The 23,216-nt window shown below is 42.1% G+C and overlaps 1 protein-coding gene across 1 annotated transcript in view; it reads right to left on the reverse strand.

The window, feature by feature from the left end:
- The window catches only part of DEPTOR (DEP domain containing MTOR interacting protein), a 186,908-nt gene that overhangs the window by 18,812 nt on the left and 144,880 nt on the right, over nucleotides 1-23,216 (reverse strand). The window lies entirely within an intron of this gene.

Consider the following 23,216-nt stretch of genomic DNA (forward strand, 5'->3'; position numbering starts at 1 on the left):
GGTTTGGAATAACCACAACAAAAAAAGCGATTCCTGGCCTTGGAAAGAGCCAGGGTTTAGTGCAGAACAAGGTTTCTCAACTGTAGCACTATTAAAATTTGGAGTCAGATGCTTCTTTGTTGTGCGGGCTGTCCTGTGCACTGTGGGATGTGTAGCAGCATCCAAGGATGCTACCCACTAGACGCATATTATGTATGTCCTATTTTCCTGATGAGTAAATGAGATAATAAATGCAAAGGTCCTAGCACAATGCACATCTCATAGTAAGTGCTAATAAGTTATTGATACTTGTAGTAAATATAATGCCAAAGAATTTGGTTTGGAATAACCACAACAAAAAAAGCGATTCCTGGCCTTGGAAAGAGCCAGGGTTTAGTGCAGAACAAGGTTTCTCAACTGTAGCACTATTAAAATTTGGAGTCAGATGCTTCTTTGTTGTGCGGGCTGTCCTGTGCACTGTGGGATGTGTAGCAGCATCCAAGGATGCTACCCACTAGACGCTCCAAGTATGTTTCCAGACATTGATGAGTGTCCCCTGGGGGCAAAATCAATCCCAGTTGAGAACCACTGTTGTAGAAACTGTGCTTAGAGTTTTTCAATGAATTCTTCCTATTAAACAACAAAAACATAAAAGAAGGTTAAACACTTTGAGAGAAAGGAGTCTGAGCTTCCCTATCCTTATATTTTATTGATGTTACCTACTTAATGTCTATGTGACCTATTGGAATAAATGCTCCATGAAGATGCTGTGTCTGTCTTGTGTCCCGCTGTGTCTCTAGGGTGCACGTCACCCAGCACATAGCAGATGCACAAAAAAAGATATATGTAGAGTTGATTCACTTTGCTATAAAGCAGAAACTAACACACCATTGTAAAGCAATTATACTCCAATAGAGATGTTAAGAAAAAAAAAGTATCACTGAATCAATGAATGAAAGTAATTTTTTTCTGCAGTCCTTATCTAGTAACTAACAGGCACAAGGTTCCTGCAGGATCAATAGGGTGGACTAGGTTTGTGGAAAGTATCCATTTTCTTCACCCCAACTCTAAAATAAAAAGGTTCCTGAGGAGAACCTATTCTTAACAAAACAGTTAAGGTCTTCACCAGAGCACAGGTCCTCAGGTAGCGGTATGAAAAGGGCAAAACAGGGTCCCAGTTTTTAGGGTGAGCCACCGGGACCCAAGAATCAGCATGAGAAACCCCTTCAGGTCAAACTGATAGAAAAACAAGATCGAGTATCTTCAAAAGTCCCCGGGGCAGGTAAGGACTGGTCTGACGCCAGAGCTGGGGCGTGGAGAGGGCTGATTTAGACAGGTAGAAAGAGGATGCAAAGTCACAGTAGATCTGACTCTGGCCCCCTCCTACTGTTTGAGGTTGTGGACTGCGCCCCAGGAACACAGCTGCCTAGAAAATGATGTTTTTGTGTTCTCGGTCACCCTGCCCTTGTTATTTCTCACATGTGGTGGTTGAGTGAACCTGAAACAAAGCGTGCACCCACTCTTCTGCTCTAAAACCGTGCTACCCACTTAATGATCTCGTGACTCTGCCTGGATATACAAGTCTAACAATAACCATTCTGTTTCATTCTAACCTCTGTTTGGATGCCACCCGGGAACCACAGCCTTTTCTAACTATTCTGGCAATCGTGAATAACATTTCTTATGTATTCAGAGTCTTATCAGTTGAGTGGACCCCTGTGATTCTTGCTGGCACCCACCCAAAGCCACTACTTTGGCTTCCCTGCATCCCACAGCTGGACCCCATCTGTGTCCATGGCTTCCTGGACGCCATCTCAATTTACGTTTCTCCACATGAGTCTATGGCTTTGCTGCTGTGGATGAATCTCATTTCTACTTCCCTTTTCCAGCAACTTTGAAGCCCGTGTTTATCATCTCCTGCATATTTTCCTGCATGCTTTGTCCTTGGACAAAATACCATTCCTCTTTCCCTCTATACCAAAGATGATCTCTGTAGGGTTTCCCAACAGCCAACAGTAAAGAAAGAATTGTCTTGATAACCCAACAGAAAATGGGCAAAGACTTGAACGTTCTCAAAGGAGAATATCCAAATGGCCAAAAACATATGAAAACGTGCTCAGCTTCATTGGCCTCCAGAGAAATGCAAATTAAAACCACAATATACTCACCACCCCAATGGCTCAGGATGGAAAACACCAAGTATTGGTTTTAATGTTCATGGTCTGCAAGTGGCAGTATAACTTGGTACAGCCACTTTGGAAAGTGGTAATGTGTTTGGTAATATCTACTAAAACTAAGTATTTTAAATTCCCTACAGCAATCAGCATTCATGCCCTGCCAAAAACCTATTCCAGAATGTTCTTCGCAGTGCTGTTCATAACTGCCTCAAACTGGCACTACCCAAATGCCCATCAACCACAGAGTAGATAAATCAATGGCATTATGTTGTCACAGTGGGAGACTATACAGCAACAGGAATGAATTATGTACAACCTCATGCAACACCATGAGTGAATCTCACAAAATGTTGAGCAACAGAAACTTGACACAAAAAGAGTATACACTATATGACACCATTTCAATAGAGCCCTAAAAGAGACAAATCTATGCTATTGGAAGTGATCATAATGGTGACCCTTAGTGATGAGAAGAGAGCATGTGGGATGTCTCTCTTTCTTTTTTTTTTTTTACTTTTTTTAATTGAAGTATAGTTGATTTACAATGTTGTGTTAATTTCTGCTGTACAGCAAAGAGACTCAGTTATACATATATACATTCTTTTTTAAATACTTTTCCACTATGGTTTATCCCAGGACATTGAATATAGTTCCCTGTGCTATATAGTAGGACCTGTTTGTCCACCCTGGATGTTTCTTGATTTGGGTGCCGGTTATACAGGTGTGCTCATTTTGTAAAAATTCGTCAAGTTGTACAGTTATGGTCAATGCACTTGTCTGTATCTGTGTTTTATGTTATCAGGGGTCAGGTTATCTGGAAACAAACTCCAAGATGGAGATTTATATGCAAAAAGTTTATTGGGTGGGAGCTCTCAGGAACAATACCTGTGAGAGTCAAGACTTCACTGAACAGGGAGAGCAGGTGACTGGGAAAGCCGTCCTTGGCCAGTCCCACAGGGAGTTCTGTAATTAGGGTCGTCCTTCAGAGACATCAAATTGGGAGTGCGAGAGTCAGGCCTTTATACACTCAAACTAACCACATATTGTCTTTTGAGCAGTGTCCCTTCAAGTCTTTGTGAATTTTCTGTTCAGTATGTCAGTCCTTTCTTTTTTTGTTTTTCTTTTGCCGCACCCTGTGGCATGTGGGATCTTAGTTCCCCGACCAAGGATCGAACCCGTGGCCCCTGCAGTGGAAGCACAGAGTCTTAATCACTGGACCACCAGGGAAGTCCCATCAGTCCTTTCTTTAAAGATATGGACTGTCTCCAAGGAAAGGGCCATGACCTTGGATGAGGCAGCTCTCTCTCTCTCTTTTTTTTTTTGCCCTTTAAAATTTTTGTCTTTGGTGAGAACATTTAAGTTCTGCTCTCTTAGCAAATTTCAATTATACAATACAGTGTTATCAATTATAGTCACCACGTTATACATTAGATCCTCAGACCTTATTTTTTATTTTTTCTGGCCTCGCCTCGGCATGTGGGATCTCAGTTCCCTAACCAGGGATCGAATCCCCACCCACTGCAGTGGAAGAACAGAGTCTTAACCACTGGACCGCCAGGGTAGTCCCAGACCTTATTCATTTTATAACTGAAAGCTTGTACTATTGTACCAACCTCTTAATATTTCCCCATCCACAACCCCTGGTAACCACTTTTCTACTCATACTCTCTAGCTGGACCAGAAAGGGGCTCAGCTGAGGGTTACTGGCCACCTGCGCTCCCAGCAGCTGGGCGATTGAGTGCCTCAGTCTGGAAGGGGTCGGCAGCAACCACTCCATATTTGAATTAAAAATTGAAAAAGAAATAGTCTGTCTTGAACAGTGAATAAAGAGAGACGAAACATTTGAAAAAAACAAATGAACAAAATGGGACCACCAATAGGTACACTGACCATAGACCAGCACTGAAATGATTATATCAACTATCAATTTGTTTCGTTACCCTGAACTCTAGAACAAGCTGAGCTATGACATATTTCATTAGCTACTTCTCCTGAACCAGATGTCCATGCTTGTTTGTTTATTCACATACTGTTTAGTTCCAAGAATTTCCTGTGACTGACCCAGATACTTTAAGCTCAGCAGGAGAGAATTCACCTATTAATAGCCCATGTGGAATCTCCCATTTAGAATGTGGAGTCCCAACAAGTGTGTCCAGCTTCCAGCATTTTCAGCCTTACTGACTGGTTCCAAAGGGCAGGGCTTACTGGCAACATTCCTGTTGTTCAGCACTGTGGCAAGGGTAGCCCCGTCCGCTCCAACAGGGCTTGGGCTGAGCCCTTGGTTATTTATTAGAGTTCAGGCTGCAGTTTTCTGGAAGGCACAGAGGGACCTTGGGGTGAAGAGCTCTCTCCAGTAAACACTGTGTTCCTCACTGTGGTGAGGGATCCATTGCGAAATAGTATCCCATTGGGCCTCGCTCTCCACCCAGCCGCTGTGCCGAGTGGCTTCTTTGGGTGGGAGCCCACAGTCACCCAGGCAGCCTTTCACACACTTATCCACTCCTTTTTTTTCCCAGGGAAGGGCTGGGCAGGGAGAAAGCAGACTGCGGCTGAGTTTTAGCCACCATGCAATCCTCTGCAAAGTGGAGAGGGCCATCCCAGGGTGGCAGAAGGTAGCGTCTCTGTTCCAAGTTTTATCATAAACGGTGGTGCTTTCCAACAACAAGCTGAAACAGGAGCCAGTGGCGGTAGACTTGGGAGCTTAGCCAAGCTGTGATGGAAGGGAAGTCTGCCTCTAGCGTCCTCTTTCTGAACCCTTTTCTAGGGAGTCCTCACTTGTATTTCTGTTCCCAACTCCCCCTCTAAACTCATGGTGCCCACTGCCCTTATGGTTCTGCCAATGCCTTTTGGGGGTAAGTTCACTTCATTTGAGAGGTTCTAGAGGCTCATAGGAACACCAAGCCCTGGGGCCTTCCATATCTCTAATGGACTGTTATATACTAGACTCCAAAGGGATAGAGCAATCCACTTTGTGAAAGTGGATTGTAAAGAGTTTCCTGGATAAATGGGTTAATGGTAGCTCCAGCATTCGGACAGCTGTATTTCGTATAATGTGTATTTTATCCAATAGCTGTGTTTTAGGTTCCCATACTGCCAGTGGATTTGACAGCAGGCACTCTGTAAGAGGCTGTCATAGTGGATATATATGGTTTTGTCTCTCAGAATAACTCTTCTCGTTGGGGAAATGCTGCTTTAAACTACTGGGCCTATTGATTAATGGTACTCCTATGTCATCGACACAAGAAGGGCATATGGCCCAAGGTGAACCAATGGTAGGAATGTATCCTTTTGTTCACAAAGATTGGTCCAGGGGTTATCAGGTGACACAGGGCAGGCTGCTTGAAATTCTGGGGCAGGATATTTTACACTGAAGCAGATGGAAAAGCATCTTTTCTTCTCTGACTGGTAATCTGTAAGAATTTGAGCCTGGACCTTCTGTCAGTGTGCCCACTGCTACAAACGCTTAGGCAAATAGAGCCCACACAAGAGAAGTAGAAAGTAGAGAAAAATAACTGTTACACAAAGAGAGAGATGCCTGGCAGCCTTTTAGGTTTCTTTCATTCTGATTTCCTTACATGAAGATTCATTCCAGTTTGCCTAAGGCAGGCCCAGTTTACATCTGTTATCCCAGCTTAATCATTAACATCTCCCTCCTTCATTCTCAGAAGTGTTCCAGGTGGGTGATAAATTATATAATCACTGCTCCTATCACAATGGGGTTAATAAAGCAATAAAGTCCTTTTTCCTCTTAAGCTAGCTCAAGCTGGTTTTCTGTCATTTGCAAACAAAAAACATCCTAACTGACCTACCATTCATTTCTAAATTAATCAGGAAATCTGATTTCCTAAACTCCTAAACTTGACTGTTTCTACTTGCTTGAACTCTTCGGCAGATACCTGATTCTGTATCTGGTTCTTGGTCTCCACCTGTTCTGTGGAATTGACACCCTGTGCTCTTCCAAGCTTACCCAACCACCTTGTCCTGATTCTGAGTGCCTTTACTCCACACTTCACCAAAGGTCAGCATAGCCCACCGATTTCATCCGAAGGCTCTGGGACCAGGCTTAGAGAAGAAAAGAACCAGGGTAGGTTTGAGGGACCACCTGGGTTCATGAAATTCAACTGTGTTTCCCCTTCATGTGTTATTCTGCTCAAAGTTCAAAGTCCTGGAAGAGAGTGTTGATTTAATTTGGGTTTGGGGCCCATTCTTTCACTAGGAGAAACTAGGGCACCATGATAGACATCTTATCATAACTATACAAAATGAGGGAGAGGCAATTCACCTTCAGGATATAGGTGTTGTTAGCAAAAAAAAAAAAAAAAAAAAAGGGAATGAGTGCCAGGAGACCAAAAGCATACTCAACAATGTGTATTTAATAATGCTATTGGGTAGCTTTGCCAGCTATTAATACGTCTATACCAATGAGAGCTAAGTGAGCTCTTAAAATACAGGTGCCTGGTGTTCAGAAAAATTGGAGGTGAGGTGGTTAATCTTTCTGGAAAAACCATGAACCCCAAATCTGACTACCCTAAATGATAATGGAGCTAGTCTTCATATCCTGTGCATTTCTGTAATCCATGATCATGACACAGAAATGCTAGCTGGCATTTGTAGGGATTTTTGGAGGGTTCCTGCTGTTCTCATTCACTTGCCTCAAATCCTGTCCATCAGGGCTGTCCCCTTGGCCAGGATTACATGAAATTCAGTCTCCAGGTTGAGCCCCTCTTCCTGATTCTGCCCCTCTACACTCAGTCCTGTTACCCTCTTTTGTCTTCTGGCCTTGTAGTACCTTTCCCTTCTTATGGCACATCTCACCATTCTGAACTTTCAGCACTGCCTCTTTAGCTTTGCGTTTTGGTTCTCTCTTTCCCCACTGTTCTTGACCTATTAAAGCCCTGGGCTAACACATCCTTTGATCTAGTGTGGCCTCTGAGACCTCGTACTTTATCACTGACTCTTGCAGGCGGCACCTTGACTGGTTCATCCCAAACTGATGTAGGATGGAGTAAGGAAAAATACTGGTCCTAGAGTCAGACACACCTGATTCAAGTCTCAGTTCTGCCATTATTGTCATTATGCAAACCTGGAATCTAACCTCCCAGCAGAATGATGCTCTATAGCTTTCCTAAAACTCCACACACAATTTTGCAGATTTGTTTCATGTGTGAATATTTACTTCTCCCTTACTTGGTAATGAACTGTTTTCAAATAACTAATTTAGAGAAAATTTGTTTCCCTTCTCTTCAACATCATTGTATTAGTCAGAGTAAGATGATCCATGCTACAATAATGAATAAGCCCTCGAATCTCAGTGGCTTAAACAAAGTTTGTTTTCTCTCACATCATAGCCTGATGCGAATCAGGATGCTGTTCTCCGTAGATGACTCAGGGATCCAGGCTCTTTCCATCATGTGGCTCCGGTATTGCAGAATCCTTCTCTTCTAGCTCCATATAAGGAGCAGAGAAGACACATAAGATTTCACAGGATATTCTATAGCCAGCCTTGGAAGTGGCATCCATAACTTCTACCCACATCCCATAGGCCAGAACTGAGTTACACTGTCCCTCCCAGATGCAAGGCAGGCTGGATAATATAGACTTTCTATGTGCCCAGGAAGAGGAAGCAGTGTTGGTGTCAAGCAACTAGTCTACCACAATCACATTTCCCAGCTGGTATGTGTTGAAAATAAAACCACATGATGTTATCATATAATTATTATAGTAAGTATAATGATATTAAGCCAAGCATATAACATATGCCAAACATATAATAAGCTCTTTATATGAATTTTTTAAATTAATTAATATATATATTATTTTTGGCTGCATTGGGTCTTCATTGCTGTGTGCAGGCTATCTCTTGTGGCGAGCGGGAGCTACTCTTCGTTGCAGTGCGTGGGCTTCTCATTGCGGTGGCTTCTCTTGTTGCAGAGCACGGGCTGTAGGCACATAGGCTTCATTAGTTGTGGCATGCAGGCCCAGTAGTTGTGGCTCACGGCCTCTAGAGTGCAGGCTCAGTAGTTGTGGTGCACGGGCTTAGTTGCTCCACGGCATGTGGGATCTTCCCGGACCAGGGCTGGAACCCATGTCCCCTGCATGGGCAGGCGGATTCTTAACCACTGCGCCACCAGGGAAGTCCCTACATGAATTATTTAATTCTCACAACAACCTCATGAGTGTTACAAGGATTAAACAAGATAAATGTTGTGGAAATGCCTGGTGCCAGTAATTATTCATCTCATTTGTTGGTGCATTTCACATTCCACAGGGCAACTGCCCAAGTTAGGATATTAAAATAGACCCTAGTACTGTCTTTAATGTCTATGTTTGGAAATGAATCATTTTGTTATGGAGTTATATGAGAGGGATGTGAGGTATACCAAAAGGAGTCTGCTCAGGTCTTTAGTGATAAGACATAACAACCGTATAAATAGAGTTAATATGAAGCTGACAGTTAAGGGCATAAGGATGAGTCTGCTGGAATTCTGTGATTTAATTTAACTGGGGCTGATTTGCAAAGACATGACCTTGGTTCTATTTCTTGTTTGTCATCCAGCATGGACCCACCAATAGATATAGCCTCTCCACATAGATTCTCCAGGGCTTCTACCATCATGTAGTTTTGCACCCACACTCATGTTTATGCTTGCCCCATCCCAGCCACGCTCCCAGAGATAGACTTCAGCATTCAGTAACTGCTGGAAGAGGCTGCTAGAGGCTGATAAGGAGAAATAACAGATTTTATGTCAAAATGGGGAAGGAAAGAGTAAGAGAGAGAGAAAGTCAGTTGGTGGTCAAGGAAACAAAAGGCAAGGAGGATCAAAAGGAAATAGCCTTGCACTCCAACTCACGGTCAGCATAAATTTTTTAAAAAGGAAGCTTTCCTTGAAATTAGTCTAGAGTCTGGACACTAACCGTTAAGAAACTTTTCACCAAGAAAGACGAGTACTGAATGAGAAGCTGTGCACGCACTATTTTTTTTTTTTTTGCGGTACGCGGGCCTCTCACTGTTGTGGCCTCTCCCGTTGCGGAGCACAGGCTCCGGACGCGCAGGCTCAGCAGCCATGGCTCACGGGCCCAGCCGCTCCGCGGCATGTGGGGTTCTCCCGGATCGGGGCACGAACCCGTGTCCCCTGCATCGGCAGGCGGACTCTCAACCACTGCGCCACCAGGGAAGCCCGCACGCACTATTTTTATTTTTTGCAGTAGGATTCCCTTTGGGGTAGCAGGGGTTAGACTCCAGCAGGCAAATGAGAGGCAGTCTCTCTTCCTACAAGGGGAGGTCTCGGCCCTTACAGAACCCTACGATTGTCTGGCCCCGCCAGACTCGCCTGACACAGCAATGCATGCTTTGTTTCTGGACTTGCTCTTTTTCATATGAAGAGGTTGACATCATCCAAAGGCATCTGCCATATAGTTGATGCAAACAGAAGCCATTTCCAAGGAGTAAGAAGCGGGTACTTCAGCCCTTGGCTGGGTGGGTGGGTGTGCATTCTGCTCTTGCGTCACAGGGCTGGGAGCTGAATTCAGGAAGCCCCCTAACAATTACGTGCGTTGTGTTAAAAAACCATAAATACACATCACCATTGAGTTTTTCTCATTCTAGGCACTAATGATCTTGGATTATGAACAGTCCCTTTCTCTCCTGAGAAAATGTCACAGTCAGTAACTTAGCTAGGATGTTGAGGTAGTCTTCCAGAATCAGACGACATGTTCCTATTTCTAAGTGAAAACTTCAACACACTCTTCCTGACTTCTAATTCATGTAAGAAAAGCACAACAGATCAAAGAATGAAGAATTTGTCAGAAATGAAAAGACAGCACAACTCTCACAACCTGCATTAAGATGAAAGTTTCACTTCCTTCACATCTGTGTGTGTGTGTGTGTGTGTGTGTGTGCGCACATTCGTGCGTGAGTGATAAGTCTAGCTATATCACAAAGCCCTGGCCTTATAACCTAGTTGTTCTCATGATGGAGGTTGTAGGGGAGGGAGAAGATCAAAAGCAAAGGTGGAGTTGATAAAACATCGTGACAAGCATTAGAAAATGGTTACTCGGGACAATGTGCAGAAAGTAAATAAAACACTTAGTAATGCGCATAAAATACTTAACGTGGGCATGGCACAGAATGGACATTCAACAACTATCACTATTATCATTTTTTAATTAATTAATTTATTTTTGGCTGCGTTGGGTCTTCGTTGCTGTGCGCGGGCTTTCTCTAGTTGTGGCAAGAGGGGGCTACTCTTCGTTGCAGTGCGCAGGCTTCTCATTGCAGTGGCTTCTCTTGTTGCAGAGCACAGGCTGTAGGTGCGCGGGCTTCAGCAGTTGTGGCACGCGGGCTCAGTAGTTGTATCACTACTACCATTGAGAAACTCTTTCTAGAAGCCTGGAGTCCTGGGGATTTGCCTTCATTCCTTTTAAGGTGGGTCTGTGACCTAAATGTCTGTCCTTGTAAAGAAGTAATTCTGGAGATACACAGACACACACACACACACACTGGAATCCTACTCAGCCATAAAAAGAATAAAATTTTGGGCTTCCCTGCTGGCGCAGTGGTTGAGAGTCCGCCTGCCGATGCAGGGGACACAGGTTCGTGCCCCGGTCCGGGAGAATCCCACATGCCGCGGAGTGGCTGGACCTGTGAGCCATGGCCGCTGAGCCTGCACGTCCAGAGCCTGTGCTCCGCAACGGGAGAGGCCACAACAGTGAGAGGCCCGCATACCGCAAAAACAAAAAACAATCAAATAAAAAGAATAAAATTTTGCCATTTGCAACAACATGGATGGACTCAGGGGGCATTATGCTAAGTGAAATGTCAGAAAAAGACAAATACTATATAAATCACTTACATGTGGAAACTAAAAAATACAGCAAACCAGTAAATATAACAAAACAGAAGCAGACTCATAGAGAACAAACTAGTGGTTATCAGTGGGGAGAGGGAAGCAGGGGGGGACAAGATAGGGGTAGGGGATTACAAAAAAAAAGAAGTTCCCTTTGTCCTCTGTCCTTGCTGTAAGTTCACTCTCTTTTCTCTAAGCTTCAAGAAAGATGCCAGACTGAAGGTCTCCTGTGCTCCAGTAGATGTCAGTCTGGCCTTATGGGAGGACCTAGGGAAAACTAAGATACACACAAGGCTGCTTCCAGGAATGAATGAAAAGGGGGGTGGAGTGCCTTTCACAGGCCATCTAAGAAATAAGGCAGAAAAGAGGAGGCAGCAGCAAGACTTCGAAGCCCACTTCCATCTCAGGAAAGTATATTGTAAGTTTGAGATTTTTACAAACACAAACTTTTATTTAACAAACATTAATTGAGAGGTTACTGTGTGCTGGGGACCTTCTTAGGTCCTAGAGATATAGGATTTGTTGATGTAGTTCCTATCCTCTAGGCCTCCCAAGTTACTTTTTTTTAAAAAATTATTATTATTATTATTATGTGTTGAATGAATGAAATGAAATGCATGCATGAGAACAAAAGTGTCTGGGTGTTTGCTTGCAGAAGAGCATCTTGGAAAAATAGCCACACACACACCCCCCAGTTTTGTAACAAAGGAAACCCTAAGGATGAACCAAATGATACGTAGTGACGTTGAGAAGAAAGAGGAAAACAGGCGTAACCCCTGATGTCTGCAGGAGGAAAGTCAGTGTGAAACAGCAGCCACCAGGGAAGGGGAATGAGCCCTGGATCATCACAGCCGAGGAGTGCAATGATGCGTGTGGACCCCACAGCAACATCAAGGAAGTGGAGTCCTTGCAAGGAGCTAGTTCTGGCTCTCAGTGGTTCTCTGCTACTACGAGCATGTGTGATCTTGGATCCTTGGGCCACCCAGGTGGCCACAGGAGCCAGATACCATCAGTAGTCAGTGACTGGTTCCAATTCTGACCCACCACTTGGCTGGTGTGTGGCCTTGTGCCACCAACTCCACCTCCCTAGAGAGCTCCTTGCCTATAAAATGAGGATTTTTACTAGAACCTACCTTATGGAGTTGCGTGAGGATTAAGTTAGATCATCCCTAGAAAACAACAGACTAGCTGGTATATATTGAGAGTGCAATAAACATTAGCTATTATTGTTTATTGTTATTCTTATTAATTTTTCTAGGACTGTTTCTCCATTCATAGAATGACAGAATAAACCAGCCAGCAAATTTACAAAGTCTCTTACCAATGTAAAAAGAGATGATTGTGATTTCATACTTTTGTTTCCATTTATACACTAATGTGGAAGTGTGAAGTACAGGACAAGCTAATTCTCGTCAGCAAGAAGGAAAACAAAGACCATGGACTGGTAAGGAGAGAAGTAAGTGAGTGGATTACCGGCTGGTGATAACAAACAAAAAGATGGTATAGTACCTCCTCCTCGTTCCCCTTCTTTTTTTTTTCCTTTCTTTGGCTGCGCCACGTGGCTTGTGGGGTCAACCAGGGATCAAACCCGTGTCCCTGGAAATGCGGAGTCCTAACCACTGGGCCACCAGGGAACTCCCCTCATTCTGTTTCAAGCAAGGAAAGCACTAGAAACAGTTTTTCATATCCAATGTAGCTCAGATTGACTGAAAGAAAATCTGAAAAAAACAGGGGTTCTTTGTCTCACACAGACTGGCTGGTCTGACATGTGCAGACTCGTCTTCCTTAGAGCTCACAGCATTTGTTTCCTTCCCTTTCCTGCTATGAAACACCAGACCTGGGAGTCTCTCTGCTTAATCATGAATGCACCTTCATGTTCCCGAGTCACATGGTCCATGGGTTTCCCAGGCTCAAGAATAAGGGCAAGTATTCTACTTCTTCACATTTCACAGTGGCAGAAACATCCAGAACTTGTAAAATCTGGGCTCCTCTCAGAGTTTTGGCTACATTCACATACACATTTTCAAATTTAGGGTAACAGAACAAATGCCCTTCTTCTCTCTTCCTTTCTCCTCCTCACTGGCCTATCCACCCAAGACCCATCCACTCAGGTTGGATCTCAAGACATGTCACTAGCCACCTTCATAAAGTTTATATTATGAATTGGCCTCTGTGGACCCAGACATTTCAGACTTTAGGAAGAAATGAGTTTAATGTTTAACCCCAAGGGAACAAAGGGAATTTAGAAGATGCTATGGGGTCCCAGGAGGCAAAGAAAGAAAGTCAGAATGACAGGCAAAGGAAAAGAGTTGTCAAATCCCAGATGTAAGGACAGGAGACACTTCACCAAGTTCCTCACAGAGCACTCCATTATTTTGCTCACTACCTTCATCAGATGTACAAAGCAAGCAGCAACCTGTGTCTCCACTCCCTGCCTGCAGAAAGCTTGTGCCAACAGAAGCACAAGGTGGTGATCTTTGCTTATATAATTCTGGCATGAATCCTAAATCTCTAGACTTGGGAAGCTGCCCACTAAAGACAGATGGACAAATGGAATGATGTCTCAATTAAGGTGTGCTCAGGAAAAGAGCTTCCTTTATAATCAAAACTAAGTCTCCAATATACCCTGAGAGATAGTGTTTGCCAAGGAATGTGGGGCACAACAATTGATGACTATTGCTTTCTTAACAGGATCTTAAAGTGCCAGAAGGGAATTCTCTGGCAGACCAGTGGTTAGGACTCCAGTGCTTTCACTGCCAGGTCCAGGCTTAATCCCTAGTCAGGGAACTAAGATCCCCGCAAGCCACCAATATACAAACAAACAAACAAACAAACAAACAAAACCAGGAAGGGAGCAAATGCAGAAACAAGGGAGGAGCAGTCAAGCAACAACAGTGCAGCCTTGAGGCAGGGTCCTGGTTCTTCCTCAAGGAATATACATCACAGTATCATTGAGTTCTTCTGCAGGAACTAAGGCCCCCACCCAGGTGGTAACTTCAGGCTGAGCCCAAGATTCCTGGAGTACCACCCAGTTATCTCACCACCAACCAATTGGAAGAAAGCCACACACCCTGCAGCCCTCACCCAAATTATGCCTATAAAAACTTTTAGCTGAAAACCATTGGGGAGTTCAGGGTTTTAGAGCAGGAGCCACCCATTCTCCTTGTATTGGCACTGTTAAAATAAATGCTGCCCTTTCCTTCACCATGACCTGGTGTCAGTAGATTGGCTTTACTGTGCGCAGGAAAGCAAACCTGAGTTTGGTTCAGTAACATATTGTCGGTGATGAAAACATATATGTACACACAATATATAAAGGCGATCTTATGGATTCGTGTGGGTCTTTCAAGGTATCAGATAATCAGCATGGTATAGTACTAAAAATGATAACAATAGCTATCATTAGTTGTTTCTGGAGTACTTAACTACTTGCCAGGCACTATACCAAGACCTTTAAATGTATTAACTCATTAATCTCCATAAGAGTCTTATGAGGTTGTTATTTCTCAAAAATGAGAAACCCAAGGCACAGAGAGATGTACTGAGAAGAGCACTGACAAATCATTTGGGGGGCCTGAAGTCCAGTCCCAGGTACAAGTAAGTTGACATGAGTTTAGGGAAAAGTCTAGCTTCTCCAGAGAGCATTTTTTTTTTTTTGGCAGTACGCGGGCCTCTCACTGCTGTGGCCTCTCCCGTTGCAGAGCACAGGCTCCGGACGCACAGGCTCAGCGGCCACAGCTCACGGGCCCAGCCGCTCCACGGCACGTGGGATCTTCCCAGACCGGGGCACGAACCCGGGGCATCAGCAGGCGGACTTGCAACCACCGCACCACCAGGGAAGCCCAGAGAGCATTTTCTTTTCCATTTAGTACACAAACAAAACAAGAGAAACATCCAATTATTGGTTATTTAGTATGGATCAGGCACAAGAGTGAGCATTTTACATGCACTATCTCATTTAATTTTCATAGTCAGATGGGGTGGGTACTGGTATCCTCATTTTACAGACAAGGAAATTGATGCCTCAGAGGTGAGTAACTGGATGTGCTCCTAAGTGCTACAGCTGGAATCTGAATCCAGGCCTGTATGTATCCAGAGCCCTTAACCCTCACAACCTTTCCAGCTTCAGTACCTTTAGACTTGCTTCCTTTACCTGCAGTCCTTCTTTAAGGCTTGTTCAAGCCCATCCTTTAGGCATTAACTCAAAACATCAAGTTTGTAGCTTTTCCTCAAGGCTGTTGCACTGCATAACTCCAGGGGGCGCTGTCCACATGGACCGTCATGTGAGAGGTGCCCCACTGAAAATGAGTAATGTGGCAGCTGTTTTCACTAACCACCGCATGAAATCCTGGTCATTCTCTATCACCCCATCTGGTTTCATTTACATCTTACGACTTACTCCCATCTAAAATGAATTATTCTATTTATATAATTATTTTCTATGTCTCTGTGATGTTGTAATTCATAATAAGACATATTTGGTCTTCGTTCCATTTCTGGCACAGAACTCCTAAAACCTTTGGAATTTCCTAAGTGATGAGAGCAATAAAGGTGTCTTGTGTTATGTTAATGAGGTGACTTTCCACACACACCTAAAGGTGGTTGCCAGAAGAACCAACCATGTGATTACAGGGTTGGAACTTTGAATCCCACCTCCCTGACCTCTGGGGAGGGGAAAGGGACTGGAGGTTGAATTGACTGCCAACAGCCAAAGATTTAATTAATCATGCCAGTGTAATGAAACCTCCATTTAAAAAATCAAAAGGTTGGCTCTTGAAGATGGCGGAGTAGAAGGACAAGCGCTCACTCCTTCTTGCGAGAGCACCAGAATCACAACTAACTGCTGAACAATCATCGAAAGGAAGACACTGGAACTCACCAGAAAAGATACCCCACATCCAAAGACAAAGGAGAAGCCCCAATGAGATGGTAGAGGGGCGCAATCACAATAAAATCAAATCCCATGACTGTAGGGTGGGTGACTCACGAACTGGAGAACACGTATACCACAGAAGTCCACCTACTGGATTGAAGGTTCTGAGCCCCACGTCAGGCTTCCCAACCTGGGGGTCCGGCAATGGGAGGAGGAATTCCCAGCAAATCAGACTTTGAAGCCTAGCGGGATTTGATCGTAGGACTTTGACAGGACTGGGGGAAACAGAGACTCCACCTTGGAGGGCACACACAAAGTAGTGTGTGCATCGGGACCCAGGGGAAGGAGCAGTGACCCCAAAGGAGACTGAACCAGACCTAACTGTTAATGTTGAAGGTTCTCCTGCAGAGGCGGGGGTGGCTGTGGCTCACTGTGGGGGCAAGGACACTAGCAGCAGATGATCTGGGAAGTACTCCTTGGCGTGAGCCCTCCCAGAGTCCACCATTAGTCCCACCAAAGAGCCAGGTAGGCTCCAGTGCTGGGTTGCCTCAAGCCAAACAACAACCGGGGAGGGAACCCAACCCCACCCATCAGCAGTCAAGTGGATAAAAGTTTTACTGAGCTCTGCCCACCAGAGCAACACTGAGCTCTACCCACCACCAGTCCCTCTCATCAGAAAGCTTGAACATGCCTCTTAGATAGCCTCATCCACCAGAGGGCAGACAGCAGAAGTAAGAACTACAACACTGGAACATGTGGGAGGAAAACCACATTCACAGAAAGATAGACAAAATGAAAAGGCAGAGGACTATGTACCAGATGAAGGAACAAGATAAAACCCCAGAAAACAACTAAATGAAGTGGAGACAGGCAACCTTCCAAAAAAAGAATTCAGAATAATGATAGTGAAGATGACCCAGGACTTCGGAAAAAGAATGGAGGCAAAGAAAGAGAAGGTGCAAGAAATGTTTAACGAAGACCTAGAAGAACTAAAGAACAAACAAACAGAGATGAACAATACAATAACTGAAATGAAAAATACACTAGAAGGAATCAATAGCAGAATAACTGAGGCAGAAGAACGGAAAAGTGACCTGGGAGACAGAATGGTGGAATTCACTGCCGTGGAACAGAATAAAGAAAAAAGAATGAAAAGAAATGAAGACAGCCCAAGAGACCTCTGGGACAACATTAAAGGCACCAACATTCACATTATAGGGGTCCCAGAAAGAGAAGAGAGAGAGAAAGGACCCGAGAAAATATGTGAAGAGATTAGAGTCAAAAACTTCCCTAATATGGGAAAGGAAATAGCCACCCAAGTCCAGGAAGTGCAGAGAGTCCCAGGCAGGATAAACCCAAGGAAAAACACTCTGAGACACATAGTAATCAAATTGACAAAAATTAAAGACAAAGAAAATTTATTGAAAGCAACAAGGGAAAAATGACAAATACAAGGGAACTCCCAGAAGGTTAACAGCTGATTTCTCAGCAGAAACTCTACAAGCCAGAAGGGAGTGGCATGATATATTTAAAGTGATGAAAGGGAAGAACCTACAACCAAGATTACTCTACCCAGCAAGTATCTCATTCAGATTCGACAGAAAAATCAAAAGCTTTACAGACTAGCAAAAGCTAAGAGAATTCAGCACCACCAAACCAGCTCTACAACAAACACTAAAGGAACTTCTCTAAGTGGGAAACACAAGAGAAGAAAAGGACCTACAAAAACAAACCCATAATAATTAAGAAAATGGAAATAGGAGCATATATATTGATAATTACCTTAAACGTGAATGGATTAAATGCTCCAACCAAAAGACACAAGCTTGCTGAATGGATACAAAAAGAAGACACATATATATGCTGTCTACAAGAGACCCACTTCAGACCTAGGGACACATACAGACTGAAAGTGAGGGGATGGAAAAAGATATTCCATGCAAATGGAAATCAAAAGAAAGCTGGAGTAGCAATACTTATATCAGACAAAATAGACTTTAAAATAAAGAATGTTGCAAGAGACAAGGAAGGACAGTACATAATGATCAAGGGATCAATCCAAGAAGAAGATATAATAACTATAAATATATATGCACCCAACATACGAGCACCTCAATACATAAGGCAACTGCTAACAGCTATAAAAGAGGAAATCGACAGTAGCACAGTAATAGTGGGGGACTTTAACACCTCACTTACACCAATGGACAGACCATCCAGACAGAAAATCAATAAGGAAACACAAGCTTTAAATGACACAATAGACCAGATAGATTTAATTGATATTTATAGGACATTCCATCCAAAAACAGCAGATTACACTTCTTCTCAAGTGCACACAGAACATTCTCCAGGATAGATCACATCTTGGGTCACAAATCAAGCCTCGGTAAATTTAAGAAAATTGAAATCATATCAAGCATCTTTTCTGACCACAGTGCTATGAGATTACAAATCAATTACAGGGAAAAAAACGTAAAAAACACAAACACATGGAGGCTAAACAATAGGTTACTATATAACCAAGAGATAGGTGAAGAAACCAAAGAGAAAATCAAAAAATACCTAGAGACAAATGACAATGAAAGCACGACGATCCAATACCTATGGGATGCAGTAAAAGCAGTTCCAAGAGGGAAGTTTATAGCAATACAAGCCTACCTTAAGAAACAAGAAAAATCTCAAATAAACAATCTAACCTTACACCTAAAGGAACTACAGAAAGAAGAACAAACAAAACCCAAAGTTAGTAGAAGGAAAGAAATCATAAAAAGCAGAGCAGAAATAAGTGAGATAGAAACAAAGAAAACAATAGCAAACATTAATAAAACTAAAAGCTGATTTTTTGAGAAGATAAACAAAATTGATAAACCTTTAGCCAGACTCATCAAAAAAAAGAGGGGAAGGACTCAAATCAATAAAGTTAAAAATGAAAAAGGAGAAGTTACAACGGACACTGCAGAAATACAAAGCATCATAAGAGACTACTACAAGCAACTCTATGCCAATAAAATGGACAACCTGGAAGAAATGGACAAATTCTTAGAAAGGTATAACCTTCCAAGACTGAACGAGGAAGAAACAGAAAATATGAACAGACCAATCACAAGTAATGAAATTGAAACTGTGATTAAAAGTCTTCCAACAAACAAAAGTCCAGGACCAGATGGCTTCACAGGTGAATTCTACCAAACATTCAGAGAAGAGCTAGCACCCATCCTTCTCAAACTCTTCCAAAAAATTGCAGAGGAATGAACACTCCCAAACTCATTCTATGAGGCCACCATCACCCTGATACCAAAACCAGACAAAGATACTACAAAAAAAGAAAATTACAGACCAGTATCAGTGATGAATACAGATGCAAAAATCCTCAACAAAATACTAGCAAACAGAATCCAGCAACACATTAAAAGGATCATACACCATGACCAAGTGGGATTTATCCCAGGGATGCAAGGATTCTTCAATGTATGCAAATCAATCAATGTGATAAACCATATTAACAAGTTGAAGGAGAAAAACCACATGATCATCTCAATAGATGCCGAAAAAGCTTTTGACAAAATTCAACACCCGTTTATGATAAAAACTCTTCAGAACATGGGCATAGAGGGAACCTACCTCAACATAATAAAGGCCATATACAACAAACCCACAGCAAACATCATTCTCAAAGGTGAAAAACTGAAAGTATTTCCTCTAAGATCAGGAACAAGACAAGGATGTCCACTCACACCAGTATTATTCAACATAGTTTTGCAAGTCCTAGCCATGGCAATCAGAGAAGAAAAAGAAATAAAAGGAATACAAATTGGAAAGGAAGAAGTAAAACTGTCACTGTTTGCAGATGACATTATACTATACATAGAGAATGCTAAAGATGCACCAGAAAACTACTAGAGCTAATCAATGAATTTGGTAAAGTTACAGGATACAAAATTAATGCACAGAGATCTCTTGTATTCCCATACAATAATGATGAAAAATCTGAAAGAGAAATTAAGGAAACACTCCCATTTACCATTGCAACAAAAAGAATTAAATACCTAGGAATAAACCTACCTAAGGAAACAAAAGACCTGTATGCAGAAAACTATAAGACACGGATGAAAGTAATTAAAGATGATACAAACAGAGGGAGAGATATACCATGTTCTTGGATTGGAGGAATCAACATTGTAAAAATGACTATACTACCCAAAGCAATCTACAGATTCAATGCAATCGCTATCAAACTACCAATGGCATATTTCACAGAACTAGAACAAAAAATTTCACAATTTGTATGGAAACACAAAAGACCCCGAATAACCAAAGCAATTATGAGAAAGAAAAATGGAGCTGGAGGAATCAGGCTCCCTGACTTCAGACTATACTACAAAGCTACAGTAATCAAGACAATATGGTACTGCCACAAAAAACAGAAATATAGATCAATGGAACAGGATAGAAAGCCCAGAGATAAACCCACGCACCTACGGTCAACTAATCTATGACAAAGGAGGCAAGAATATACAATGGAGAAAAGATAGTCTCTTCAATAAGTGGTGCTGGGAAAACTGGACAGCTACATGTAAAAGAATGAAATTAGAACACTCCCTAACACCATACACAAAAATAAACTCAAAATGGATTAGATACCCAAATGTAAGACCGGACACTATAAAACTCTTAGAGGAAAACACAGGAAGAACACTCTTTGACATAAATCACAGCAAGATGTTTTTTGATCCACCTCCTAGAGTAATGGAAATAAAAACGAAAATAAACAAATGGGACCTAATGAAACTTAAAAGCTTTTGCACAGCAAAGGAAACTACAAACAAGACGAAAAGACAACCCTCAGAATGGGAGAAAATATTTGCAAACGAATCTACCGACAAAGGATTAATCTCCAAAATATATAAAGAGCTCATGCCACTCAATATTAAAAAAACAAACAACCCTATCCAAAAATGGGCAGAAGACCTAAGTAGACATTTCTCCAAAGAAGATATACAGATGGCCAAGAAGCACATGAACAGCTGCTCAACATCACTAATTATTAGAGAAATGCAAATCAAAACTACAATGAGGTATCACCTCACACCAGTTAGAATGGGCATCATCAGAAAATGTACAAACAACAAATGTTGGAGAGGGTGTGGAGAAAAGGGAACCCTCTTGCACTGTTGGTGGAAATGTAAACTGATACAGCCACTATGGAGAACGGTATGGAGGTTCCTTAAAAAACTAAAAATAGAATTACCATATAACCCAGCAATCCCACTACTGGGCATATACCCAGAGAAAACCATAATTCAAAAAGACACATGCACCCCAGTGTTCATTGCAGCAGTATTTACAATAGCCAGGTCATGGAAACAACCTAAATACCCACTGACAGACGAATGGATAAAGAAGATGTGGAACATATATACAATGGAATATTACTCAGTCATAAAAAGGAACGAAACTGGGCCATTTGTAGAGATGTGGATGGATGTAGAGATTGTCATACAGAGTGAAGTAAGTCAGAAAGAGAAAAACAAATATATTAACACATACATGTGGAACCTAGAAAAATGGTACAGATGAACCTGTTTGCAGGGCAGATATAGAGACACAGATGTAGGGAACAAATGTATGGACACCAAGGCGGGGAAAGCGGTGGGGTTGGTGGTGGTGGTGGAATGAATTGGGAGATTGGGATTGACACATATATACTCATATGTATAAAATAGATAACTAATAAGAACCTGTTGTGTAAAAAAATAAATGAAATTAAAAAATTAAAATAATAAATGAAATAAATAAAAAGTGAAAAGATTGGGATTGTGAAAGCTTTGGGGTTGTAGAACACATGGAGATTTAGGGAGAGTGGCATGTTCTGAGAGGACATGGAAGCTTCATGCCCTTTCCCCATACCATTCCCTGTGCATCTCTTCCATCTGTCCATTCCTGAGTTATATCCTTTTATAATAAAGCAGTAATCTAATAAGTAAAACATTTCTCTGCTTTCTGTGAGCTGCTCTAGCAAATTAGTCAAACACAAGGAAAGGGTCATGAGAACCTCTGATCCATTCAATCAGAAGCACAGGTGATAACCTGGGCTTGCAATTGGCAGCTGAAGTGAAGGGGAGTGGCAGTCTTGTAGGTGTGAACCCTTAAACTGTGGAATCTAATGCTGTATCCGGGTAGATAGTGTCAGAATTAGGTTGAATTATAGGACACCTCGTTGGTGTTGGAGCATCGCTTGGTGGTGCTGGAGGAACCCCCCACAATGGAACTGGGTGCAGAACTTCTTTTAGTCCCCCAAGAATATATAAACTTCATAAGGACTGGGACCTTTCTTATTTACTGCTGTTTGGGAAAGATTTAGTGACAGGCCCATAGTGGGTGCTTAATAAATTCTTTGTTGGGTGTTTCTGAAGATGTTACATGGCTTCCAGTAATCCTTGTCTCATCAAAATCACAGAGTTGTTGTAGGGTAAAAAGTTTCAAAGACATCCTGTGCGTAAAGAAGACATTGATATACTAAGTTAGGATCACAAATGACTTCTTACATTTTTTGTGCTTTAAACTTTATGAACTTTGCAGCAAATTAGAATTCTCAATATCATTGACCAAATAAACATTTGACAAAAATTAAGAAGTTTCAGAATATAGGTGTTGGATAAGATACTGATTAACATATATCACTTTTATATTTCAGATGGGCAACTACATTGGTTAAACCACTTTGCAAACTAGTTACATGTGATCTTGTAGAGTTAGTATTCACATTTCCTATGACTCAGAAATTCTTGTGGATACCGAAGAGAAACTCCTACACTTGTACCCAGGAGATGATATCAGAACGTTCATAGTAATCCTACTTATGACAACAACAACAATGGAAACAACCCAAATGCCCATTGTCAAGAAAACAGACAAATAATTTGTGCTCTGGAAATTTATGAAGCTGTAAAAAATGAATTAATTACAACTACATATAAAAATCTAGAAGAATCTTAGTAATATAATCTTGAATGAAAACAAGCGAGTCCCAGAAGTTTATATAAAACTTGATGTTCTTCTAATTAAGTTCGTTTTTTAAAAAACCTAAACAATGATTAAGAACAAAAAGAACAGTGGGGAACTCCCTGGCAGTCCAGTGGTTAAGACTCAGCGCTTTCACTACTGCACAGCCAAAAAAAAAAAAGAACAAGAGAATGAATGGTAAACTCAACATTTGCCATTGTGCTTTCCCTGGGTAAGGGAAAGTGGGGGCCAGGATTGGGAAGGAGACAACAGTTTAAATATAAGTTGTCAGTGTTCTGGTTCTGGGGTTGGATGGTGGTTTGTGGTATTAAAACA

Source organism: Delphinapterus leucas, chromosome 17, assembly GCF_059928025.1.
Source record: "Delphinapterus leucas isolate spDelLeu-1000000601 "Yukka" chromosome 17, BTC_Dleu_Yukka2, whole genome shotgun sequence".
Classification (NCBI taxonomy): Eukaryota; Metazoa; Chordata; class Mammalia; order Artiodactyla; family Monodontidae; genus Delphinapterus; species Delphinapterus leucas.